Source organism: Petaurus breviceps, unplaced genomic scaffold (assembly GCF_028583685.1).
Source record: "Petaurus breviceps papuanus isolate PSGF00001 unplaced genomic scaffold, PetGlider_PUasm1.0 213, whole genome shotgun sequence".
In the NCBI taxonomy this organism is placed as follows: domain Eukaryota; kingdom Metazoa; phylum Chordata; class Mammalia; order Diprotodontia; family Petauridae; genus Petaurus; species Petaurus breviceps.
In genome coordinates this window covers 4,936,166-4,963,148 of record NW_027185860.1, presented here as the reverse complement: position 1 = coordinate 4,963,148, position 26,983 = coordinate 4,936,166, and the positions used below count along the sequence as shown (strand labels likewise).

Sequence of the window (26,983 nt, the reverse complement as noted above, 5' to 3'; positions counted from 1 at the left end):
TTCATACTGAGGACAGCCCTGAAGGCCAGCAGTAACAGGCTAGTGCAGTGCTCTGGGAACCGAGCAAAGCCCCACCTGAGGCTTTAGACCCAGGGAGGGCCTGACCAGCCGCTGTCTGGAGGGAATCCAGATCAGCAGCAGTGGTGGCCGTTTCCAGATTTATCAACACATAGAAGCGAAGGACAAAGTGAGAGGTCAGTGCAGTCTGGACGTTGGGACCCAGTAAGTGGGAGTGCATGGCTTTTGCCCCAGGGGTGAGAAGCCGCTAAGTCACTGGCACAGGCAGCCAGAGCCACAGTGGCAGCTTCAGCTCCTGACCTGCAGAGTGTATGGGGACCAAGCACCATTCTGAGGGGTAATCATTCTTGCTTTAACCTTCTTGGATCTGGATTGCAGTCTAGATTGGAGGTCCTGGGGTGTGAGTCCAGCTTGCCAGAGTGTGCGGAGTCCTCAGAGAGGGCACCCATCTAATACCTCTGGCAGCTGAGAAAACCCCAGTGTTTGGGATGAAAGCTGCCCTGTCTGGTAGCAGAGTCCTACTGTGCCAAAAAGCCCAGGGGTGAAGTGAATGAGGGGCGATATGACCAGGGAAAGGAAACAAAGCAGACAAAAGATTCCAACATTAGACTCCTATTTTGGTGACAAAAAGGATCAAAGCAGGTAACAGGAGGAAAACAGTGAAGTCAGAACTCCTGCATCAAAAAATTCAAAGAAATATACAAGCTGGTTACAAGCCATAGACGACCTTAATAAGCAGATAAGTGAAGTGTAGGGAAAACTGGGAAGAGAAATGAGAACAATGCAAGAAAATTACAAAATGAGAGTCAACAGCCTGACTGAGGAAAATACAGCTTAAAAAAATAGACTAACTCAAATGGCAAAAGAGGCTCAAATAGGCAATGAGGAGAAGAATGCCTTAAAAAGCCAAATTTGCCAGATGGAAAAAGAATCTCAAAAGCTTAATGAGGAGAACCATTGTTTCAGAATTAGATTGGAGCAAATGGAAGCTAATGACTTTATGAGAAAGCAAGATGCTGTTAAACAGATCCAAACAAATGAAAGAATAGAAGGCAATGGGAAATATCTCATGGGAAAAGCCACTGACCTGGAAAATAGATCCAGGAGAGATATTTTTTTTACTCCAACATTTGTTTATTATTACTACACAGAGCAGATAAATTCAAAGAATAATCAATGAAAAAAAATCTTCATTGACAAATATAAGGCTGAATAGTGAATGTGTCTTCACACAAGGTCTCTTCAGTCAAAAAGAACAAAGTTCAAAACAGGTGATGTTCAATTCTTTTTTCTCAATACTTCATAAATTAAATATCCTTCTACTTCTGTCTATTTCTCAGGGCTTATGAACCCATTCATGTTCTCCATATTTTGAATCAAAGGTTCCTTTTTGAAGAGATCTCAATTTTAAGGTATAACAAGGTCCAAGCTCTTGAATTGCCTCTTTCTTTTTGCTCTTAAAAAAGTATTTTTGATATCTGAAAAATATGTAATCCCGCTGATTATGAAATGTTGCAACTTGCCTTCCAATAAACTGAGGATCACGGGGGAAGAGAGAAGCAAATATATGACCAATGGAATGGTCCAGTGTTGTTGTAAAGTTATTCAGGATTACTTCAGGGGAATGCTGAGTGGGTTCTTTTCCTTTCCTCTTTATCTCTTTGCAGAGTCAGGCACTGCTCATTCTAAAGTGAGCAGTTGGACCATGAGGCAAATGACTTAAAAGAAGCCATTGGGTATTTTACGATCTTCATTGATAACAATCAGATGTGTGAAATATCAAGAGATACATTAGGGAATTATTCTTTTCAGAGCTAGTCCTCTTCGGTAATAAACATGTGAGTTTGGCATAACAGTGGACAGCTGTTCGCAAAACGTCACTGTACTCCCATGAGGTCTGTCTGATGTGGTAATAAGGATCTTGGGAGAAGTCTGTCTGCTGAAATGAGAAGCAAATTCATCTGTAGCTTCATCATAAGCAAATTCTTCATCTTTAGGATCGACTATTGTCTCATCATAAATCCTCTGGTTTTCGATGGTCTTGGGAACTGGTTTTTGTGTTGCCTTATCTCCAAATGCCTCTCTCTCTTTTTTAAGTTTTCTTTTTTTAGCTGCCAATTTTTCCTTTTCTTGCTGCTGCCTCCAGTGCATGAACATGAAGTGGTGCCACAGCTTGTTCTTGATCTCTGTGATGCTGAAGCCTGGCGGGAAGGCCACTGCCTGGCTGGGGCTGCCCCGGGGCCCTGCTCTCCATCGCCCCATACTCAGGGGCATCCCAAGCGTCCTAGGTCAGAGCTCTGTGCTTCGTGCCCCGCAGGTCCTCACCCCTGCCCCTGCTTTCCTGCTGGGTACCATGCTTAGGCCTCCAGCCCTTGGGCCCCACAGCATGCACCTGCGCTGCCAGCTCCAGCTGGCATACACTTCCGGGTCACTGACCTAGGCTCTAGGGCTTGGAGAAGAGGAGGGGGGAGGAGTAGAGGGGGAGGGGAAAACAAGAAAAGGGAGGAAAGATGGGAGAAAAGAGGAAGAGAAGGTAGGGGGAGAGGCGGAAAAAAGAGGAAAAGAGAGAGCAAGAAAGGAGAGGGAGAAAAAAGGAAGGAAGAGAAAGAGGGCTGAGGAAAGGGGGAAGAAGGAGAAGAAGGGAGGGAGGGGGAGGAGAATGGAAGAGAGGAAGTCCTGGAGAAGAAAGAAAAGAAGGGAGTGGGTAGGGAGGTTAGGGAGAGGGGAATGGAGAAGAGGGGGGAGAATAGGAGAGAGGGGTAGGATGAAGACGGGAAGTACTGGAGAAGGAAGAGAAGAAGGGATGGGGGAAGGAGGGAAAGGGAGAGGAGAATGAAGAGGAAGATGCAGAATAGAAGGGGGAGGATGAAGAGGGGAGGGGGAGAGGGGGGGAAGGGGGGGGGGGGGGGGGGGGGGGAGGGGAAAGGGGGGGGGGGAGAGAAAGGAGGGAGAGGGGGCTGGGGGAGGGGGAGAGGTAAGTAGTGAGGGAGAAAGAGCCAGGAGAGATAATTTAAAAATTATTGGACTACATGGAAACCATGATCAAATTAAGAACCTAGAAATTATCCTCCAGGAAATTCTCAAAGAAAACTGCCCTGATATTTTAGAACCAGAGGGCAAAATAGAGGTTGGAAGAATGCACGGATCACATCCTGAAAAAGATCTCAAAAACAAAACTCTTAGGAATATTATAGCCAGGTTCTGAAATTCCCAGATTAAGGAGAGAATGTTACATGCAGCCAGGAATAAACAATTTGAATATTGTGGATACACAATCAGGATAACCCAGGATGTGGCAGCTTCAATACTGAGGGACTGAAGGGCTTGGAATATGATATTCCAGAATACAAAGGAGCTGGGAATAAAACCAAGAGTCATCTACCCAGCAAAACTGAGTATCATGTTTCAGGGGAAAATATGGTAATACAGAGGAATAGAGGACTTTCAAGCATTCTTGCTGAAAAAACTGGAGTTGAATAAAAAATTTGACATTCAGATACAAGAAGCAAGAGAACCATGACAAGTTAAACAGGGAAAAGAAATCTTAAGGAACTAATCAAAGTTGAATTATTAAAATTCCTAAATAGAAAAACAATAATTGTAACTTAGGAAAATGGTTTCAGTAGTTGAAGGGAACATTATGTGTGTGTGTGTGTGTCTGTATATGAGGGTACATGGGCATATGAATATATTTGTGCATGTGTGTATATACGTTTACAGGCATACATAGATAGAGGGCACACAGGACCAATTTAAAAGGAAGGGATCATACTTAAAAGGTGAAATTAAGAACGAAAGAGGAATATAATGAGAGGAGATGGGCAGAGACAGAAGGGAGCAAACTATCTCATATAGAATAGGCAAGGGAAAATGGTTACAAGGGAGGGGAAGAATAGAAAAGCAAAAGGGAATACGTCAAATTTATTCCCATTGAATTTAGCTTGAGGAGGGAATGAAATACACACTAAATTGTGTATTTCCCCCTCCAGGAGAGTACGAGGGGAAGGGGACAAGAAGGGGTGTGATGTAAGGGATGGCAGGCAGGGAGGGGAGGGAAGTTGGAAGCACCCACTTTTGAAAAGGGACAAGATAAAAGCAGAGAATAGAGCAAGTGGGAGGTGGTGTAGGAGGGAGAGAAATATAATCAGTCTTTTACAGTATATCTATTATGTTATTGTTTTGCATTAGCCACAAATGTACAACCTATACTGAACTGCTTATCCTCCCAGTAAGGGTGGGTGACAAGAGAGGAATGGAATGTCTGGAATTCAAAGTTTTAAAATCAAATATATATACACACACACACACAAATATATATATATATATATATATATATATACATATATATATATATATACTATTATTAATACTATTTTACATGTAATTGGGAAATAATATATACAGGCACGGGGGCATAGAGGTCCACTGGAAAAGTTGAAAGGGGTATGGGAGAAAATATAGGAGAGAGCAGATTGGAGGAGGGGATATCCTGTGGGACTGCTATTTTGGGGCGGTGGGCAGGGGAAAACCCGGGAGACAATTTGTAACTTAAAATCTGGCTGAAATGAATGATGTAAATCAGAATTTAATAAAGCATTTTAAAAAATAGAATTGGTCTAAAGGAAGCTAATGATTCTATGAGATATCAAGGTTCAAACAAACAAAATAAAAAAATTAAAACACAGAAGATAATGTAAAATACCTCGCTGGAAAACCAACTGACCTAGAAAATAAATCCAGGGGAGATAATTTAAGGATTATTTGTATACTGAAAGCCATTCTCAAAAAATAAAAAAGACCCAGGACAGTATCACTGAAGAATTCATGTAGGAAAACTTCCCTTAGGTCCTAGAACCAGCAGGTAAAATAGGGATAAAATGAATCCACTGATCACCTCCTGAAAGAGATCCAAAAATGAAAACTTTATAGAATATTATAGCAAAATCCCAGAATTATCAGGTCAAGAAAAAAATTCTGCAAGCAGCCACAAAGACACAATTTAAATATCATGAAAGAAAAGTCAGAAATATTCAGGACTTAGCAGGACCTACATTAAAGGTTTGGGGGACCTGTAATATGGTCTGTAAGGCAGAGGAGTTTGCATTTAAAGCAAGAATCAAATACCTAACAAATCTGAGCAGAATCTTTCAGAAGATTGACATTGACTGAAATAGGGGCCGTTTTAGTGATAAGTCATTGTGAATGCTCTATTTTGATTTTCTGTGATAAATTGTAACATTGTGAATGCTGTATTATAGTTTCTGTGAATGTGTTGCTGGGATTTGTTATTGAACAAATGGAGAGTTCACTATACTGTGTAATCAGAAACTTAAAAGCTGTTCACAGCATCAGTCCTATGAAAAGCTGCTCTTGCTTGGCTCTACAAGTAGCACAGCCATCGTTATTAATCCTTTTGGTTAGTTTTATTGCCTTATTGAATTGAAACTAATTTGCTTGGTATCAGTAAGTAATAGAGTTTTTTATATTTTTATTTTTTTTTTATGATCCTATTACCAAAGGAATAGAAACAATCTTGTATGGTTTATGGATTTCTTTTAAAGGTTCAATAGACATGGTAAAATTAGGACTCACTATTTTCTTTATAAATTGACAAAGTGTTTAAGGTTGTCCCTTAGATATCTTTAATTTTTCCAATGAATACCTAGTTATACCTACCTTATGTAGACCCTAAGTTTGATATTAATATGCATGAAAAACTTTAAACATATAATTGATTTTGAAATGTCCAACAAAAAAAGGAATTTTTTTAGTGAAATGAGATTTACTTTAACATTTCAAAATATACATATTTAAGTTATGGTAATTTTTCTGCAAAAAGTTATCTGAGTAATTTAAGTCAAATGTTTTGTGCTGTTGAAGTAAAATACATTTTAGGTCAAAAATAAAATTTGACATAGAGTTCAACTCATGCAATTTGAATGGAAATTGGGTTTTGTGGATCATATATGCATAGACCCTCAAATAATTAGATGCCAAAGATGATATAGGAAGAAAGCACTCAATTCATATAACTACATGTATATTAAAACTTTTAGAATTTGAACCATTTTTGAAGTATAAACAAGCTGAATACCAATGCAACAGATGTAGCAATGATAGATAAAGATGACACATTTGGCATATTAGAAGATTTGGTGTTTATTTTTATCTCTTTTTTTAAAATCTCCTTTTCTGAAAATTATCCACCTTGTAACATTGTTATCTGATATATGAAATAAATGATTACATGAAAAGTGCATGGTATATGCCAAGCACTTTGCTAAGCTGTGGGGAAAGAAATAAAACAGCAAGCAAATCAATGCTTGCCTTCAAGAGATTACTTTTTAATAAAGACAGATAATATAAAACCACTAAGTTAATAGAGAGTTACAAATGTAAGTGCAAGGTTTGAAAATGACTATAAAGTTACCTGAAAATCTGGTTACAGATAAGATTAGATCAAAATTCATCTATCAGAGCACAGCATCCCAGGGCTAGTATTCGGGATCCTGTGGGAAAAAGGAGATAAAAGAGAAGGGAGGACAACTTAAATTGAGGTCATATGGCTTAGATATAGACACTGTTGCCTCATTATCTATTTTTTAATCAGAAAGCTGATTCTATGTTTACTGTAATTGTAAAATAAAATATTTAAACTAATTTGACATCTATCATTGACTCAGGAAAACCTAGACATTATTTTTTACCTCTTTTTGCAGCTACCACCTATCTCCTAATAAATCATATATATATATATATTTCTTATATAATGCAGTTTCAAAAACCTCAAGGGAATGACTCCAGTGATCATAACCTATGAGATCAGTTATTCTCTGTCAGTATCATGCAAAACTTGTATGGCTTCTTCTTTGTTTTATTAGTTTAGGGAACTTGGAAACTGGTGAATTATTAGGATTTTTTAATCACTTGAAATATAGTATAGATTAAACCTACAGGGCAGTCTGAAGTACCTGGAAGTGGGACAAAGTGAAAATTAGTCTTGTCATTTGTCAGTGGTAAATATATATAAATATCATGTAATATCACTAAATAACTCAGGATAATTCAGTTTAGCTCTTTTCACCATTAGGCATAGAGGCCCTGTACTTACTAGTTAGTCAAGTAGAGAAAGCATTCTAGTCATGGGGGCCAGACAGAAAAAAAGATCAGATCTGAAATATATAGTGTCATATTCATGTAATATCAGGTGGTCAATGTCACTGAATTGAAGAGTAGGTGGTGAAGAGTAGATAATAAAAATAGTGGAAAGTTATTAATGGTAGGTTATGAAGGTCTTTGAATACCAGAAGATTTAATATTTGATCTGGGAATCAAAAGGGAGAAACAGTATTTTAAATGTGTTCTTCTAGTCATTAGTGTGCCATTGGAATTTACTGAATAGGGGAGTCACATAATCAGGCCTAAAACTTTAAGAAAATCACTTTGGTTACCGAAAGAAGAATGAACTAAGTAGAAATTTAGGTCAATGCAACTCCATGAGCAAGGGAATGCAATAGGGAAGGAATGACGTGATTATAACATTTACCAAAGTTGTAGCATAATAAAAATAACAAAGATGTAGCAAAGGTAAAACCAAAACATCTTGAAGACAGATTAAATATATGAGCAGAGGGGCAGTGAGAGATTGAATACAGGATGACATCTAGGTTGTGAGTCAGAGGGTCTGTGACTAAAGTGTTGTCTTAATAATTAATATGGAAATTACGAGGGGAGAGCATCTCAGGCACAAGATAAATAAATTTTTGGACATGATGAGCTTAAGATTTCTGCTGGGGGCTAGGGCAAAGCCAAGATGGCAGAGTAAAAGCAAGAATTTGCTTGATATCCTGCTCAAACAACCTCCAGTTCCTCCAAAAAAAATTAAACTAAACAAATTTTAGAGCTACAGAACTCTCAAAGTGACAGAGAGAAACAAATCTCCAGCTGAAGGCAGCCTAGCAGACTGGAAAAAAAAGGTTCTATTACACCAGGCTGGGAGTGAAGAGCAGTCCCCTGCCAGCCAAATCAGCCCAGAACAGCAGAACCAGCAACACCAGAACAGGCAAAGCAGACTTCAGGAAAGTGAATCAATGGAAGTTGTGGTGATTTCCAGACTTGTCAATCCATTAAAACAAAAGAGAAAGTAAAAGGTCAGTGGGGAGCTCTGTTGATCCTGGATGAGAGAAGAGCATGGTCTGGCCCTTGTCCCCAATGTGACTACTGCTGCAGTTCCTTCCAGAGCTGCAGGCCTACAGATTTTTGCAGGACCAAATGACTACAGGAATGTCTTTGCTGATGCTGAGGTAGGATTCTCTTTCTTTGTCCTTCTTTGATCTGGGTTGCAGTCCTGGGTGGCAGTCCTGGGGCGATGAGTGCAAGTATGGCAGCTTTTTGAGACTGTGGAGTGGGAGTCCTCCTCACAGTTCTGAGGTAGGTGCCCAGAATAAGCTCTGACAACAGCTGCACAAAACCCCAGAAATTTAGGACACAACAATCTCGACTTTGGAAACAGAGTTCTACCATGGCAGAGAACTGAAAAGTCAAGTAATTGGCTGGCAAAATGTACATGCAGCAGGAGTGTAATCAAGCTATAGAATCATTTTTGGTGACAAACATTCAAAATATAGAACCAGAAGGAGAAAGCAAAGTCAAAATTCCTATGATAAAAGCCTAGAGGAAAATTACAAACTGGTCATAGGCCATGAAGGCCATGAAAATCAATAAAAGAAGTAGAGGAAAAACTAGGAAGATAAACAAGAATTATGCAAGAAAATCATGAAAAGTGATCCAAGATAAAATAGACCCCCAAAATACTGAAGAAAATAAAGTCCTGAAAAACAGACTAACTCAAACGGCCAAAGAGGTCAATGAGAAGAAGAATGGCTTAAAAAGTAGAAATGGCCATATGGAAAAGGAATTTCAAAAACTCACTGAAGAAAATAATTGCTTTAAAAGGAGATTAGAGCAAATGAAAGCTAATGACTTTATGAGAAATCAATATAGTATGAAACAGATGCCATATAATGAAAACATTGAAGGTAATGTGAAATACTTTATTGGAAAAACCACTGATTTGGAAAATAGATCCAAAAGAGATAGTTTAAACATTATTGGACTACTTGAAATAAATGACCAAAAAAGGAATTTAGGCACCATCGTTCAAGAAATTATCAAGGAAAACTGCCTGGATATTCTATAATAAGAAAGCAAAATACAAATTGAAAAAATTTACCAATCACCTCTTGAAAAAGATGCCACCAAAAACACTCTTAGGAATATTATAGCCAAATTTCAGAGTTTCCAGGTCAAGGAGAAGATATTATAAGCAATCAGGAAGAAACAATTTGAGTATTTTGCAAATAAAACCTGGATAGCACAAGATCTATCAATTTCTACATTAAGGGATCAACAGGCTTGGAATATGATATTCTGGGGGTCAGAGGAGTTAGGATTAAAACCAAGAATCAACTAGCCAGAAAAAATGCGAATAATATTTCAGAGAAAATATAGATTTTCAATGAAATAGAGGACTTCTGAGCATTCTTGATGGAAAAAAATAGAAATGAACAGAAAATTTGACATTCAGATAAAAGAGTCAGAAGCATGAAAAGGTAAACAGGAAAGTGAAATAATAATGAAGCTATTTACATTCCTACATGGAAAGATGATATTTGCAATTATTGAGATTTTCTCAGTATGAGAATAATTTAAGGGAATATATGTATATATTTATATACATATATGTATGTATATACATATATGCATACATACATATATAAGTGGGTGTATGTGTGTATATGTATATGTGCATATATGCATATACATATATACATAGACAGAAGGAACAGGATGAGTTTAATATGAAAGGATGATGTATAAAAATAAAATTAAAAAATGAGAGCCATATATTGGGAGGAGAAAAGGAGCGATAGAATAGGGTAAATTATCTAACCTAAAAGAGGCATGAGAAAGTTTTACAATGAAGGGGAAGAGCACAAAGGTGAAAGGAAATTACTCAACCTTACTCTCATTGGATTTTGCATAAAGAGGGAATAACATACACACCCTATTCAGTATCTTACCCTACAGGAAAGGGGATGATAGAAGGGAGGGCAGATTGGAGGAGAGAGTAGTTAGAAATAAACAATTTTGAAAATGGACAAGGTCAAAGGAGAAAATAAAATAAATGGTGGAGAGATGGAATGGAGGAAAGTATAGTTAGTCTTTCACAACATGGCTATTATGGAAATGTTTTGCATAGCTACACATGGATAATTATATTGAATTGCTTGCTTACCCAGTGGGGTGAGTGAGGAGGCAAGAACGGAGAGAATCTGTAACTCAAAGTTTTAAAATTTAATGCTAAAACAATGTTTTTACATGCAATTGGGAAATAAGATATACAGGCAAGAGGGTGTAAAAATCCTTCTTTCCCTTCAAGACAGTAAGGTGGGTGGGGAATGTGAAACCAAACATTAGCACCTTTCCAGAAGACTGATCATCCCTCTAGGTGTTGTAGAGCTAAGTGTCTATGCTGCCCTCATCCCTTCTGTGGAGAGGGAAGGCTGCCTTAAGACTCAGAGGAGGATCTCAAGGTGCTGAGGAGCAGAGCTTTGTTAGAAGGCTTAGTTCAGAAAGCGAGGGTAGGAGTCCCTATGCATGAGGGTGTAGATCTGGATCTGGGCATCATAAAATTTATGGGATGGTGGCTCTTGCATCTTTTTGTTGATGACCTTTCGTACCCTGAATTCCAGGCTCACCTCTTTGGGAGACAGGATGGAAATACAGTCCTCGTAGAAAAGCCGAGCCTTCTCATCTATGGCTTGTTTGTTGCCTTCTCCCTTGAGCTCATCACAGGCCAGCCAGAAGGGCATGTTCTCCTCACTGTGTTCTATATGAAGGAACTCCCAGAACACATTTTGCCCAGCAAGATTCTTCATTAACTTGTCAAAAGACTTTGCCCAGCTCTGGACCTCCACTTGGCTAGGCTTGGTGCAAGTTTCACAGTTGGGGATGGTCTCTAGTCTGATCTCTCTAGACGTCTTCCACATCCGCTGCTCATCTTCGTTCCATGAGAAGCTGCAGCAGCAGGCATTGGGCCGGGAAGAAGCCAGAGGAGCTGGGTCATTTCGGGACATAAATGGGGGCCTGTCTGTAAGCTGTTTCCCAGCCTCATCAGCTGTCGGCATGAATAGGCTGTATTTGTCCCTACTGCTCCTTCCACTTTGGGCCCCAGTGCCCAAACTCTTTGCTCAGATGTTCTATTTCTTGTCCTGCTGCACCACCACCACTTCTCACTATATTCGTCCAGAACACGTTTTGCCAGATAGACCTTATTTCTCTTTTTGATAGGGTTACCGGGTCAGTAGATCAGAAGAATGCCATATTATGTTTGGATTTCAGCAAGACATTTGATAAAATACTTCATACTATTCATTGGGGTGTCCACAGCCCAGCCTGTGCACTCTCCCTCTTTCAGGGTTCTCTCAGTCTTTCTTCTGGGTCCCTATGTGTCAGGGTCTCTTGTGTGTCCCTTAGTATCTCTATCTGGGGGTCTCTCAGTGTCTCGGGGTCCGTGTGCTCCTTGGGGTGTGTGTCACTAGATCCCTTAGGGTTACTTAGCATATTTCAGTCTCCAAGTTTCAGAAATCCAGGTTCCTTGCGCGGCAGAGAGAGATTCAGAGAGGCTCTGGAGTCTCCCCCAGGGATGGGGAGGAGCGACAAACAGCTTTTAAGGTTCTGATTACATAGTATAGCACACTCTCTTTTTTTATTCAATAACAAATCAGAGCAAAATATTCAGAGAAAATCAAAGTACAGTATTCACAATGTTACAACGTATCACAAAAAATCAAAATACAGCATTAACCATGTCACAACTCAACAATTTATCATTAAAATGGCCACATAGTTTTCACAAAAGTGGTCACATAGTTTTCAACAAAGTACAATCATTTAGTAACTCAATCATTCAATCTTCCTAAGGAGGCAAGCCTCCTGAAGGAATACAAAGTGCAAAATCTAAGCCTTCCACCCATGTGGACGAATTAAGTTAAAATTTCATCAGTCACTACTTGGTACCCTCTTAAGGGGAAGTTGAAAGTACAAAAACCATCCACCCCTGGGTAACAATGTAAATCACAATTTCTTCACTCACTACTCAGTACCCTATTTCATCAGTCACTACTCAGATAATTACATCAGTCACTACTCAGTATCCACTGAGAGATCTTTTCATCTTGACTAGAGGCAGGTAGTTTCTACGTGAATCCACCAAACTGTCACCTGGTTTCAAAGGCAGATAGCTCCCAGTTCCTTGTACAGCTCTCCATGAATTTCCTGCTCCACATTGTAGTTCTTAGTATCTAGTCCATCTCAAATCCTTCACAGTCTATTCCTGGGAAAACAATGCTTAACAAAGGCACAATAACATTCATTCACATTAAGAAAGCCACAAAAACATTGTGCAAAATTGTACAAATCACCAGCACCACAGTCATGGTTCCTCAGTTTTTGGCATCTCTAGCTGCCCCTTGGAAGACTTGGTACCACAACTCCCACTTCTTTGTCAGTTCTTATTTCTTTTCTCATTTCTGAGTTCAGTCCAGAGTTCAGCCACCTTCCACATGCTCACTGAGAAAAAATCTCTCTCTCTCTCTCTCTCTCTCTCTCTCTCTTTACTGCTCCCTCTCCCTCTCAACTGATCTACCTCCATGATACTTACCCCAGGAAATTCTGACTATCCAGCTTGTGCTCGACCTTATATACAGTATAGCTCCTCCGTCTTCATTCCCTCTTATGTCAGCAACAGGTGTTCATATCTCCTGTCCCTTTACAGAGGCTTTATTTGAAACTAGGTGCTAAGTACCTATTAGTTTAGCAATACAAAGGGATCTTCAAATTTCATTACTATTATAGGAAATATGAGAAAAGGCAGATTAGTGGAAGGCGTATTCAGTGTCCTTTCCCTCTTGGAGTAGGGAGTAGGGGAAAAGCAGGGAGAAAATGAATAATTCAAATTTTTGTGGAAATGAATGTTGGAAACTAAAAGTAAATAGAAAAATTAACAAAGAGATAGAAAGAGAGAGAGGGAGAGAGAGAAATGAAGGAAGGAAGGAAGGAAGGAAGGAAGGAAGGAAGGAAGGAAGGAAGGAAGGAAGGAAGGAAGGAAGGAAGGAAGGAAGAAAGTTTTCTACTGGAATTTTATTTTGAGATATCTGAGGACCAACTGAAGATTCAAAATATTTAGTTCAGTGTAGAGATCAAAGTATAATATACAGTTTTGAGAATTACCAGAATTGAAATGGTAAATAAATCCATGGGAGCAGATATGATTGCCAAGGGAAGAAAAGTGGGAAAAGAAAACAGGGACCTGGTCATAAGCATGAGGAGCATGGAAAGTTAGAGGTTATAATCTCAATGACCATTGGACAAAGGTCTTAGAAGAACAGATTGGGGGGGGAGGGTGGATGCAAGAAGGCAGAGTAGAAACCCAAACGTGAAGTGAGCTCCCATTCCAATAACTTCCAATACATGTAAAAAAAATGACTCTAAACAAACTTTAAAGCTAAAGAACCCACAATGTGACAGAGAAAAACAAATAATCCACTGAAGACAGCCCAAGAGACTGACAGGAAAGGGCCATCACAGTGAGCTGGGAGGAAAGTATAGTCCAGAATGAGGCATTCAGCTCTGGCCCCAGGACAGTCCCAACACATGACAAGAGCAGACTTCAGGAGAGTGAAACATAAGCATCTATGGTGATTTCTAGACTTCTCAAAGAATGAACAAAGTCAAAGTCAGGGTGGAACTCTTTTGGAACAGAGGGGGACAGGAGAGCACAGTAAGGCCCCTGCCCCAAGGTGAGAAGTAATATTGGCATGTTGGCTGTGCAGCCATCTCAGCATGGCTACTTCAGAAGCTACAGGCCTGAAGATGTAGGGGCAACAAGTGACCATTAAGAGAGCAATCACTTTGCTTTAACCTGCTTGAAACTAGATTGCAGTCTTGGGTGGTGGCCCTTGGGTGTGTGGCCAGTTAGCCAGAGATTGTGAGGGCTGTAGAGAGGGCACCCTCCTAATATCTCCAGCAACTGCAAAAAACCCAGCAATTTGGGACAAAACTCTCTCCATTCTGAAAGCAGAGTTCTAAAGTGACAAAGATCTCAAACATCAAGCAATTGACTGGCAATATGAGCAAACCCAAGAATTACAAAGAGATCATAGTATCCTTTCCTGGGGACAAAAATGATCAAGGGATGGAGTGGGAAGAAGACAACAAAGTCATAACCCTTGCATCAAAAGCTGCCACGAAAAATATAAATTGGCTGCAGGCCATGGAGGAGCTCAAGAAGGACTTTGAAAATCAAGTAAGAGAAGGGGAAGAAAAATTGGCAAGAGGAATGAGAATGATGCAAGAAAATCATGAAAAGTAGGCCTGCTAAAGGAGACCCAAAAATACACTGAGGAAAATAATACCCTAAAGAGATACTGACTCTAATGCCAAACTGGCTCCAAAAGCCCATGAGGAGAATAATGCCTTAAAAAGCCAAATTTGGAGGCAGAGTAAACAGGGTGCATTAGAAATAGGACTTCCATGGGGTTCCTGCTCCCACCTCCTACAATTCACGTAAAAATGACTCTGAACAAACTTTGGAGTTACAGAACCCACAAAATGACACAGAGAAGCTAACCTCCCACTGAGGACAGGGCAGGAGGCCTGCAGGAAGCAACCAGCTCAGCACTCTGGGAGCCGAGCCCAGCCCCGAGTGAGAGGCAGGTATTATCCCCAGCAAGGCCACAACAGGCTCACGCCTTCATATTACCAGCAGCTGTGGTGGTTTGCATAATTATCAACGCATAGTTATTAAGGACAAATTGAGAGGTCAGTGCAGTGTGGGCTTTGGGGGTGGGAATACAAAAGTGTGGTTAGCCTTTGCCCCCCAGGGGAGAAGCAGCTGAGGAATGACGGCTGTGCAGCCACCACCATGTAGCTGCTTCAGAGCTCCTGGCCTACAGATTATAGGGGGACCAAGTGACCAGTTTGAGGAGTAATCACTCTTGCTTTGACCTGCTTGGATCTGGAATTTGGCTTAGGGTGGAGGTCCTGGGGCAAGTGACCAGTATTCCAGAGAGTTGGGAGGCTTCAGAGAAGGCACCCAACTAATAGCTCCAGCAGCTGAGAAAACCGCAGTGATTTGGGACAAAGCTCTGACCTCTGGTAGCAGAAGTATACTGTAGCAAAAAGGTCAAAAGCCAAACAATTGAGCGGGAACATGAGCAAACGAGGGAAGCAATGGCAGCAAAATAATCTGACTTTGGACTCCTTTTTGGGGGGACAAAAAGATTGGGGAATGGAAAAAAGAACCTAGAAATCATCCTTCAAGAAATTCTCAAGGAAAATTGCCCTGGCATTTTAGATCCAGAGCTCAAAATAGAGGTTGAAAGAATCCACAGACCACCTCCCAAAAAAGATCCCAAAAAGAAAACTCCTAGGAATATTATAGCCAGGTTCTGGAGTTCCCAGATGAAGGAGAAAATATTTCAAGCAGCCAGGAAGAAACAATTTCAAAACTGTGGAAACACAATAAGGATAAAACAGTATCTGGTAGCTTCTACTCTGAGGGATCACAGGGCTGAGAATATGATGTTCTGGAGGTCCAAAGAGCTGGGATTGAAACCAAGAATTAACTACCCATCAAAATTGAGTATCATGTTTCAGGGGAAAATATGGTCATTCAATGAAGTAGAGGATTTTCAGACATTCTTCATGAAAAAACCATAGCTGAATAGAAAACTGACATTCAGATACAAGAATCAAGAGAACCATGAGAAGGTAAACAGGGAAAATAAATCATAAGGAACTTATCAAATTGGTGCTATTTACATTCCTTGGTGGAAAAATGATAATTTTAACTTATGAAACTTTTCTCAGTACAAGAATAGTTGAAGGGAGTATGAATGTGAGTGTGTATATACCTGTAAACATGTATACACACATTCACATATGTATTCATATCTCCATATACCCTCATATATAGACATATGTATATATTTCTAATACCTTCAGCTACTGAGAACAGTTTCAAATTCTTTCCTTCCATACCCTCAATCTACTACCAACTGAGAAGGCAATCAGTGTGAATTCAATTATGCAAGGGAAAGTGCAAAACATATTTCCTCATTAATCATGTTACAAAAAAGCAAGAAATATAAAGAAAATGAGAAAATTATACTTCATAATGTATTTAAAGTTCATTCTCCCTTTCTTGAGGTGGATAGATTTTTTTTTCAATATGAAACCTTTGGCCTTGTCTTGTATTAGTCAATTTATCAGAGTACCTCATTATTTTATAAATATCATTTTTATAACATTGCTGTTACTGTGTTAAATGATCTTCAGGTTCTCTTCGTTTCACTTTGTACCAGTTCATGTAGAACTTTCCAGTTTTTTCTAACCCCCCCCACCTCGTCATTTCTTAGAATAGAATCTGCTGTACAATCATATGACACAACTTTTTCAGTCACTCCTTAGTTGATGAACATCCCCTCAGTATCCATTTCTTGGGCACCACAAAAAGAACTTCTATAGATATCATTGTACATATAGATATTTTTCCCCTTTTCTCCAATCTCTTTAGAGTATTGGTATATACTAGTAGTGGTATTGCTGCAACAAGGTGTATGGATAGTTTTATAGCTCTTCTAGACACAATTCCAAATTATTCTGCAGAAGGGTTAAAAGAGTTCATAACTGCCAACACTTCTCTAGTTCATTTTATTTTACCTTACCATTTGTAGCATTTGTCATTTCTGAAAGGAATGAGGAGATACCACAGAGTTGTTTGAGTTTGCATTTCTCTTACCAGTCGTGATTTAATTATTTTTTTTAAAATAATATGTATGTGTTTGATTCTTCTTTTGAAAACTGCCTTTTCTTATCCTTTAACCATTAATGTATTGGGAAATGGCTCTTGTTTGTATAATTTTGACTCACTATACTATATATTTAAGAAATGAGGCCTTTATCAGATGATCTTTGGAATTTTTTTTATATTGTTTCACTGTATTTTATTTTGGGGGGGAAGGGGCAAAATTTACTTTCCTTAATTATCTCATTTAATTAGGTCATTTTTTCTTATATCATAATTACTAAACCTTCTTTTTATTTTTTACTCCATCCAATTAATTCTCCTCCAGTTCCTTAATTTAACTCTATGTGTACATCTTTTTGTTGTCCATAAATAATATATTTTTGGATTCTGGCTTCTTTCTGTTACTCATTTCCATTTTGTTAGTGAATCATTCTATTGACATTCAAATTTATGATTATTCTCTATTCCCATCGATCTCTTTTCTTCTGAGATTTCTCTTTCTTTATCCTATCTAGATATAGATATATAGATACATATATATGTATAGGGTTATGTGTTTACACATGTACATGCATGTGTGTGAATGTGAGTGCATATGTATGTTCATGTGTATACATGTACATGTGTATATAAGCATACACATATATTGTATTTATGTGTGTATATGTATACATGCATATTCGTTCACATATGTGCATATATACATACATATGCATATATATATGTGTGTATATACACAAAATTATGCATATGCATACCTGTTCTTCTTCCCCTTTACTCATGAGACTGAGGATCAAGCATTACTCACCACACAGCGTATTTTTCCTGCCAGTTTAAAAGTTATTACTTGTGTGCTTCTTTTATGTGATAATTTTTTTCCTCCCTTCACTCTTCTTCCATAGTATCTCACTTATTTTTCTCTTCATTTTTAGATCATCCCAACATAAATGGTTCTCATCAATGCCTTCCATTAATATAGATTTCTTTTATCTTCCATAATAAGTATACAGTTCTTAGAGGTAACATGTACCATCTTCTCAAATAGAAATACAAAAAGATTTTTTTTTCTTTTTGGAGGGCAATTGGGTTAAGTGACTTGCCCAAAGTCACACAGCTAGTGAGTGTGTCAAATATCTGAAATAAGGGAGCAAGGAGTAGCTTAACTGTTAGATTTATGGAGAAGGAAATTTATGACCAAACAAGAGATAGAGAACATTATGAAATGCAAAATGGATAATTTTGATTATTTCAAAATCAACATACAGCATTCACAATGTTATGACATAACAACTTATCCCTAAAAAGGCCCCATAGTTTTCACCCAAGTGGCCACGTAGTTTTAAACAAAGTACACAATTTAGTAACTCAATCATTTATTAAGTCCTTAATTCAAACATAGTTAAGGAGGCTTCCCACTTCTAGGGCTGGCTTCCCTCATTACATGGCACAAAATACAAAGTACAAATTTCTCCACCCTTAGGTCACATTGTCTTAAGCCCTTCGATTAAAAAGGCTTCTTTCTTCTTAATTGCAGAAGTCCTTAAATTAACCATCTAAAAGTAATGGTCAAAGTTCTCCTTTTCTAGGCCACAACAAGTCAAGATCTTAGCTTAAATTAAACACCCAAGGAAAGGTCTTGTCATCTTGACTCAATGCAGTCTCTCAGCTTCCATGGTTTCTCTTCCGAGCTTCTTCATAAATCTACCCAACTCTCACCTGAGTTAAAAAGCAGACAGCTCTCACTTCCTTGTGCACTTCCCATTCCATATTGAAGCTCACAGTGTCTGGTCCACCTCACGTCCTTCACAGTTTCTGTTCCTTGGAAGACTAAGCTTAACAAAGCCACAATGACATTCATCAACATCTTCATCAATTTATTTTCTGCCTATGAAATCAGCATAGACCCCACAACAAGGTCTGAATAATCAACACAAATCATCAGTATAGTCCCAGGATCTCTGAAATCATCACTAAGACCCTCCTCCAGGATTTCTGTAAACATACAACAAGAAAATCTTTTTTCGGGGCTTCTGAACCAGCAGTAACACCCCAGGGCTTCTGTAACAATAGCACCATCCTCTATTAGCAGACAAATCTGAAAATAACATGAAAACATACAAAGTACTGGCACCACAGATGCTCTCTTCCCATTCTCCTCTCTTCTCATTTCTCAGTTCTTCTCTCTTCTCTTCTCAGATCTTCTCAGTTCTCAGTTGTGTTCTCAATGCATAGCAATTCTCTGAAGGTCTCAGGATCCTAGCATCTCTCTCTCTCTCTCTCTCTCTCTCGCTTTGGCTTTTTCTTATTAGCTCCTCCCTCTTCCACCCTTTCCTTTGCATCAGCAAATTCCTCCCACTGTGGAATACACAATTTCCAGATCTTAATACGTGATACAATGATAAAATGAAACAAGGTGCTAAATACCTGTTTCATTGCCAATCAAGGGCCAGGGAAGGTCTTCAAATTATCATTATTATTAAAAGGAGATATACAACCTATTCCCCATACTTTACATCTTGAGATTCAGTGTAACCCAAGTGAAACAATGAGACTCCTGACATTGGCCTCAGTCTAGGCCCTCAGTGGCCACAGCACAGAAAAAAAAAAAAAAAAAACAATTACCAGGCCCCTAAATCCCAGCATAAGAAACATGGGTCAGAGCACTCTGGGCCCCAGAAGCAGAGATCCACTTTAAAAACCAGGAAATTGGCAGATTTTTAAAAAAGATTTTATTAAGGATTTACATCATTCATTTCTAGCAGATTTTGAGCTACAAATTTTCCCCTACCCAGCACCCCAAAATAGCAGTCCCACAGGATATCTTCTCCTCCAGTCTGTTCATTCCCATATATTCTACAGTATCCCCTTTGACTTTTCCAGTAGGGCATGGTGGATCTCTATGTCCCAATGCCTGTATATTTCGTTTCCCAATTACATGTAAAATAGTATTAATAGTAGTATTTTATATTTTAAGCATTTAATTTTAAAACTTTGAATTCCAGATTCATTCCCTTCCTCCCTTGTCACCCACCCTTACTGGGAAGATAAGCAATTCAGTATAGCTTGTACATGTGTAGCTAATGCAAAACATAACTGTAGTAGATATATTGTAAAAGAGTGATTAGATTTCCCTTCCTCCTAGCTCACCTCACACTTGTTCTATTCTCTACATTGATCCTGTCCCTTTTCAAAAGTTGGTGCTTCCAATTTCCCTCCCCCCCAGCCTACCCTCCTTTCCATCATCCCCTGTCTCATCCCTTTCCCCTCTACTCTCTTTTAGGGTAAGATACCTTATTTACTTTGTCATTCCCTCACTAAGCCAAATTCAATGAGAATAAGGTTTTGCCTTTTTGACCTCCTGTATTTTCCCTCCATTGTAAACATTTTCCCTTGCATCTTCTATATGAGATAGTTTACCCAAATCTGTCTTTCCTCATCTTCTCTCATTATATTTTTTTCTCACCTCTTAATTTCACCTTTAGGTATCATCCCTTCCTAATAAATTGATCCTGTGCCCTTTATCTACGTATACTTGTAAATATATAGAGAGACATTCATATATGTATTCATATGCCTATATATCTTCCTATATAAACATATATATGTATATGCATACACATATATACATATATATATACACAAACACACACACACATATATGTCCCTTTAAAATATTTTCACACTGAGAAAAGTTTCATCAGTTACAATTATCATTTTTCCATGTAGGAATGTAAATAGTTCAGCTTTGATAAGTTCCTTATTATTTCTTTTCCCTATTTACCTTCTCAAGCTTTTCTTGCTTCTTGTATCTGAATATCAAATTTTCTACTGAACTCTGTTTTTTTTTTTTTACAAGAATGCTTGAAAGTCCTCTATTCCACTGAATGACCATATTTTCCCCTGAAACATGATAATCAGTGTTGCTGGGTAGGTGATTCTGCGTTTTAATCCCAGTTCCTTTGCACTCTGGAATATCGTATTCCAAGCCCTTCTATCCCTCAGTGTAGAAGCTGCCAGATCCTGTGTTATCTTGATTGTGTTTGCACTATATTCAAAGCATTTCTTCCAGGCAGCTTGTAATATTCTCTCCTTGATCTAGGAATTTCGGAACCTGACTATAATCTTCCTAGGAATTTTCCTTTTGGGATCTTTATAGGAGGTGAAATTGGTGGATTCTTTAAACCTCTAATTTGCCTTCTGGTTCTAAAACATCAGGGAAGTTTTCCATGAGAATTTTTTGGAGGATGATTTCTAGGTTCTTTCTTTGATCATGGCATTCATATAGTCCATTAATTTTTAAAATTATCTCTCCTGGATCTATTATCCAGGTCTCAGATTGAGATGTATCACATTATAAAAGTGAATTATATAATGACTCATAAAGTCATTAGCTCCCATTTGCTCCAATCTAATTCTGAAGAAATGATTCTCCTCTGTGAGCTTTTGAGATCCTTTTTCCATCTGGAATATTTGACATTTTAAGGTGTCTTCTTCTCATTGCCTTTTTGATCCTTTTTTGCCTTTTGAGTTAGTCTATTTTTTAAGGTATTATTTGCCTCAGTCAGGCTGTTGACTCTCATTTTATAATTTTATTGTGTTTTTCTCATTTCCATTCCTAATTTTTCCTCCACTTCTCTTTCCTGCTTCTTAAGGTCCACTATGCCCTGTAACCAGCTCGTATTTTTTAATGGAAGCTTTTGGAGTATGAGTTCTGATTTCACTGTCTTCCTCCTGTTCCATGCTTTGATCCTTTCTGTCCCAAAAATAGGGGTTTAATGCTGGATTGCTTTCCTTGGTTTGCTTCCTTTGCTGCACATTTTGCCATTCAATTACTTGACTTTTGGGATTTTACCACAGTAGGACTCTGCTACCAGACAGGGGAGATTCATAGCAAACACTGGGGTTTTCTCACCTGCCAAAGGCGATGCCCTCTCGGAAGCCTCCACATGCTCTGGCAATCTCATCACACACCCTAGAACCTCCGCCCTAAACAACAATCCAGGTCTAAGCAGGTTAAAGCATGAGCAATTACCCTCAGAGTGGTTTCTTTGTCCCCCTATAGTCTGCAGGGCAGAAGCTGCAGCTCCCACATGGGGGCACCTGAAGGGTCTTGGCCCCTCAGTGGGGCCCCCAAGGAAGACGCCAATGCACTTCCAAATACTGGATTCCAGAATCCACACTGCACTGACCTCTCACTTTGTCCTTAACATCTATATGTTGATAATTCTGGAAACGGCCACAGCTGCTGTTGATCTGGAATCCCTCCACCCTGTGGCTGGTCAGGCTCACCCTGGGGCTAAAACCTTGGCATGGGGCTGGGTTCTGAACCCAGAATTCTTTGCTGGCTGATTCCTGCCAGCGTGGTGGGCTGTCCTCAGGGGGAGGTTAGCTTCTTTGTGTCATTTTGTGGGCTCTGTCAAAATTGTCAAAATTCTGTCAAAATATAAATCCTTGGAAGTAATTTTTTTTTATTAATGGAAAGGGAGATTCCACAGCTAACTGAAGAAAACAATTCTTTAAAAATTAGAATAAGACACTTTGAAACAAATGACTCTATAAGGTATCAAGAATCAGTCAACAAAATAGAAGAATACATAAACTACCTCACTAAAAAAAACCATCTGACCTGGAAAATAAATCCAGGGGAAAGCATCTAAGAATTATTTATCTACTGGAAATTTATAATTAAACAAAGAGCCTGGACAAGAAACCATAAAGGAAAACTTCCCTGAGGTCCTAGAACCAGAGGATAAAATAGTCATCAAAAGAATCCACCATTCAGCCCATTAAAGACCTCCCAAATTCAAAACTCCAAGGAATATTTTAACCAAATTCCAGAATTAGCAGATCAAGAAAAAAATATTGCAAGTAGCCAGAAAGAAATTATTAAAATATCATGGTACTACAGGATCGCACAGGACCAAGGAACTTCTAAATTAGAAGAATGGAGGGAATGGATATATAGTAAGGCAAAGGAGCTTGGACTACAAAATGAGGAATAAATTACCCAGCTAAATTGAACATAATACTTCAAGCAAGGAGATTAACTTTCAGCAAAATTAAGGACTTCCATAACTTTCTGATGAAAAGGCCAGAGTGCAATTAAAAATTTGATCTTCAAAAACAAGATTCAAGAGAAACATTAAAAGGTAAACAGAGAAAAATAAAGACTCACCCCTGTGTATGCACATACACACACACACACACACACACACACACACACAAAATAACTCAATAAGAGTGAGCAGGATGATACCTGTTAGTCTTGAGAACTATGTATTATGACACTTAAAAGGGGTATACATAATTAGAGAGTGTGGGTATAAATTAACTGATGTGATAATACAAAACTTTGTTAAGGGGTGCAAAGGGATTGTAATGGAAGAAGAGGAAATGAGGAGACAGAAAAGGGTAAATTAGGTCAAATGAAGAGGATCACATGCATTACAGCAGAGAGAAAGGAGGGAGAGAGATGAACATAATATGAGCTTTACTCTTATTGGTTTTGGTTCAAAGAGGAAATAACAGTTTATAGTTAAGTTTAAGAATTCAATGGAAAAAGACAAAAAAACTTACCATAATAGAGGGAAGGTAAGGATGAAGAAAAGTATTGTTGGGGATCCGCTTTTATTGGATTTGGTTCAAGGAAAGAATAATATTCTTTCTTAAGTTTAGAAATCTAATGTACCCTACAGACAGTAGGAGAGGAAAGGGGAAAGAAAAGGGGGTTTGTTTAGAAAGAAAGGAGGAAGTAGTAAGTGTAAAGGGAGGGAAAACAATAGGAAGTAAATATTGAGGCAGGTGGTGGTCAACAGCAAAATTCTTTAGAGGAGGGGAAGTGAGAATGGAGAAATTAAAGAATAAATATGGGTGAGGGAGTGTGGGATGGAGAAAAAGACACAGAGAAGAATCATAACTGTGAATGTGAATGAAATGAACTCTCCCATGAAATGGAGTTGGGTAGCAGAATGGATTTAAAACCATAATCCTGCATTTAAAATAAGGGGATACACACAGGGTAAAGGGAAGAGCCTGGAGCACAATATGTTATGCTTCAACTAAAGTAAAAATAACAGGTTTAGCAATCCCAATCTCAGAAAAAAAAGCAAAAAGAGAATTAATTAAAAGATATAAGGAAGGAAACAATATCCTCCTAAAAGGTACCATAGACAATGAAGAAATATTATTAAATATATATGCACCAAATGGTATAGCAGTCAAATTTTTAGAGAAGTTAATGCTGTTAGAGGAAGAAATAGACAGCAACATATACTAGTTGGGGACCTCAACCTCCCCCTCTCTGAATTTGATGAATCTAACCTCAAAATAAACAAGAAAGAAGTTAAGGAGCTGAATAGAATTTTAGAGAAGGTAGATATGATAGATCTCTAGAAACCATTGAATGGGAATAAAAAGCAGTATACCTTATTCTCAGTGGTGCATGACACATACACAGTAATTGACCATGGATCAGGGCATTAAATAACCTCACAATACAGTGCAGAAAGGCAGAAATATTAAATGTATCTTTTTCAGATCATGATCCGACAAAAATTGTATCTCATAAATGGCCATGGAAAGATATACTAAAAGTGAACTGGAAAATAAATAAGCTTATCCTAAAGAAAAGTGGGTCAAACAACAAATCATAGAAAGAATTAGTAACTTTATTCAAGAGAATGACAATAATGAGACAACATACAAACTTATGGGACACAGTGAAAATGATTTTGGGGAAACTTTTAAATTTCTAAATTCTTACATGAATTAAATAGAGAAAATGAGATCAATGAATTTGACATGCAATTGAAAAAGCCATAAAATAATAATTTAAAAATACCCAATTAAATGTTATATTAGAAACATTGAAAACCAAAGGAGAGATTAAGAAAATAAAAATTAAGAAAACTCTGGAAAGAATAAAACTGAAAACTGGCTTTATTAAAAAAAAAAAAAAACAATGGGGGCGGCCAGGTAGCACAGCAAGTAAGAGCACTGGCTCCAGTGTCAGGATGACCTGGAGATCGAATCCCTGGCTCAGACACTTAGCACCCACCCAGAAACACCTGTCCCTGTAACCTTGAGCAAGTTACTTAACCCCAATTGCTTAGGGGCAGACAGGTGGCTCAGCGAGTAAGAGCACAAGCCCCAGTGTCGGGATGACCTGGATCAAATCCAGGCTCAGATACTCAGCAACACACCCAGAAATAACTGGCCGTGTAACCTGGGCAACTTACTTAACCCTGATTGCTTAAAAAAAATTGATAAACTTTCATCATTTTTTAAAAGAAATAATGAAGAAACCAAATTACCAGTATCAAAAATAAAAATGGTGGATTTACCTCCAACCAAAAGGAAATTAAAACAACAATTAGGAATTATTTTGCCCAATTATATGCCCATAAATTTGACAGTCTTAATGAAATGGATGAGTATTTACAAAAAGTATTAATTGCCCTGATTTACAGAAGAAGTAAAATACTTAAATACGCATTTCAGAAAAAGAAATTGACAAAGGCATTAAGGCGTTCCTTAGGAAAAAAAATCTCCAGGCTAGATGAATTTACAAGGGATTTCTATCAAGCATTTAAGAAAAATTACAATACTTTAAAGACTTTTTGGGAAAATTGGAGAACTAGTCTTACCAAGTTCTTTTTATGGTATAAATATGGTATTGACACCTAAATCAGGAAGAGCCAAAACACAGAAAGAATATTAGGGGCAGCTAGGTGGAGCAGGGAATAGAACACTGACCCTGGAGTCAGGAGGTCCTGAGTACAAAACTGGCCTCAGACACTTGACATGTACTAGCTATGTGGTCTTGTACAAGTAACTTAATCCCAATTGCCATGCCTTCTCTCCTTCAAAAAAGGAAAGAAAAATTAATATTATATACCAGTTTCTCTAATGAATATAGATGCAAAAATTTTAAATAAAATATTAGCAAAAAGATTACAGCAACTTATCATGTGCATAATACACTTTTATCAGTTAGGATTTATTACAGGAATGAAAGTCTTATTTAATATTAGGAGAACTATGAGTATAATCGATTATATCAACAACAAAACTAATAGAAACCATATGATTTTTTCAATAAGTTCAGAAAAAAGTTTCTGGAAAAATATAACACACATTCCTGTTAAAAACACTAGAAAGTAGAGGAACAAATGGAGTCTTCCTTAAAATTATAAGTACCATCTACTTAAAGCCATCAACAAGTAATATATGAAATGGCAATAAGCTAGATGTATTTGCAGTAACATCGGGGGAGAAGCAAGGATTTCCACTATCACCCATGTTATTCATTTTGGTTCTAGAAATGTTAGGTGTAGCAATAAGAAAAGAAAATGAAATTGAAGGAATTATAATAGGTAAAGAAGAGGCTAGGTTGTCATTCTTTGCAGATGATATGATATTCTTTGAGAAAAAAACTTGGCCATACTAAATAACTTTAGCAAAGTGGCAGGATACAAATTAAACACACATAAATTCTTGTAATTCCTATGTATTTCTAACAAAGTCAAGCAACAAGAAATAGACATTTTCCATTTAAAGTTACTGTAGACATTATAAAATATATGGGAGTCTACCTGTCAAAATAAACACAGGAGCTATATGAAAAAAATTACAAAACAATTTTCATTACAAATAAAGTCAGATCTAAATATCTGGAAGAATATCAGTTGCTCATGTTTAGGCTAAGCTAATATAATAAAAAATAAAATTTCCCTAAATTTATTTACTTATTTAGTGTCATACCAACCAATCAAAAATTATTTTATAGAGCTAGAAAAATTTATAATGAACTTCATCTTTAAAAACAAAATGTTTATGCGATATCAAGGTAATTAATGAAAAGAAATGCTAGGGAAGGTGGTCTAGCCATAAGAGTTTTTAAACTGTATTATAGAGCAGCACTCTTCAAAACTTCTTGGTACTAGTTGAGTAATAAAGTGGTTGATCAGTGGAATAGAATAGGTACTCAAGAGACAGGAGTCAACGACTATAGCAATCTATTGTTTGAAAAACTCAAAGATCCCAGCTTCTGGCATAAAAACTCACTTTTTGGAAAAAATGTCTGAGAAAACT

At 37.9% G+C, this 26,983-nt stretch overlaps 3 pseudogenes; 1 reads left to right on the top strand and 2 right to left on the bottom strand.

Annotated features, from left to right (window-relative positions):
- Positions 1–1,130: 1,130 nt before the first annotated feature.
- On the bottom strand, positions 1,131–2,280 carry LOC138165545 (ribosome production factor 1 pseudogene; annotated as a pseudogene).
- An 8,363-nt stretch (positions 2,281–10,643) lies between these two features.
- LOC138165509 (regulator of G-protein signaling 19 pseudogene) lies at positions 10,644–11,207 on the bottom strand (annotated as a pseudogene).
- A 3,002-nt stretch (positions 11,208–14,209) lies between these two features.
- LOC138165543 (bifunctional phosphoribosylaminoimidazole carboxylase/phosphoribosylaminoimidazole succinocarboxamide synthetase pseudogene) overlaps positions 14,210–26,983 on the top strand; it is a 27,450-nt pseudogene continuing 14,676 nt past the window's right edge.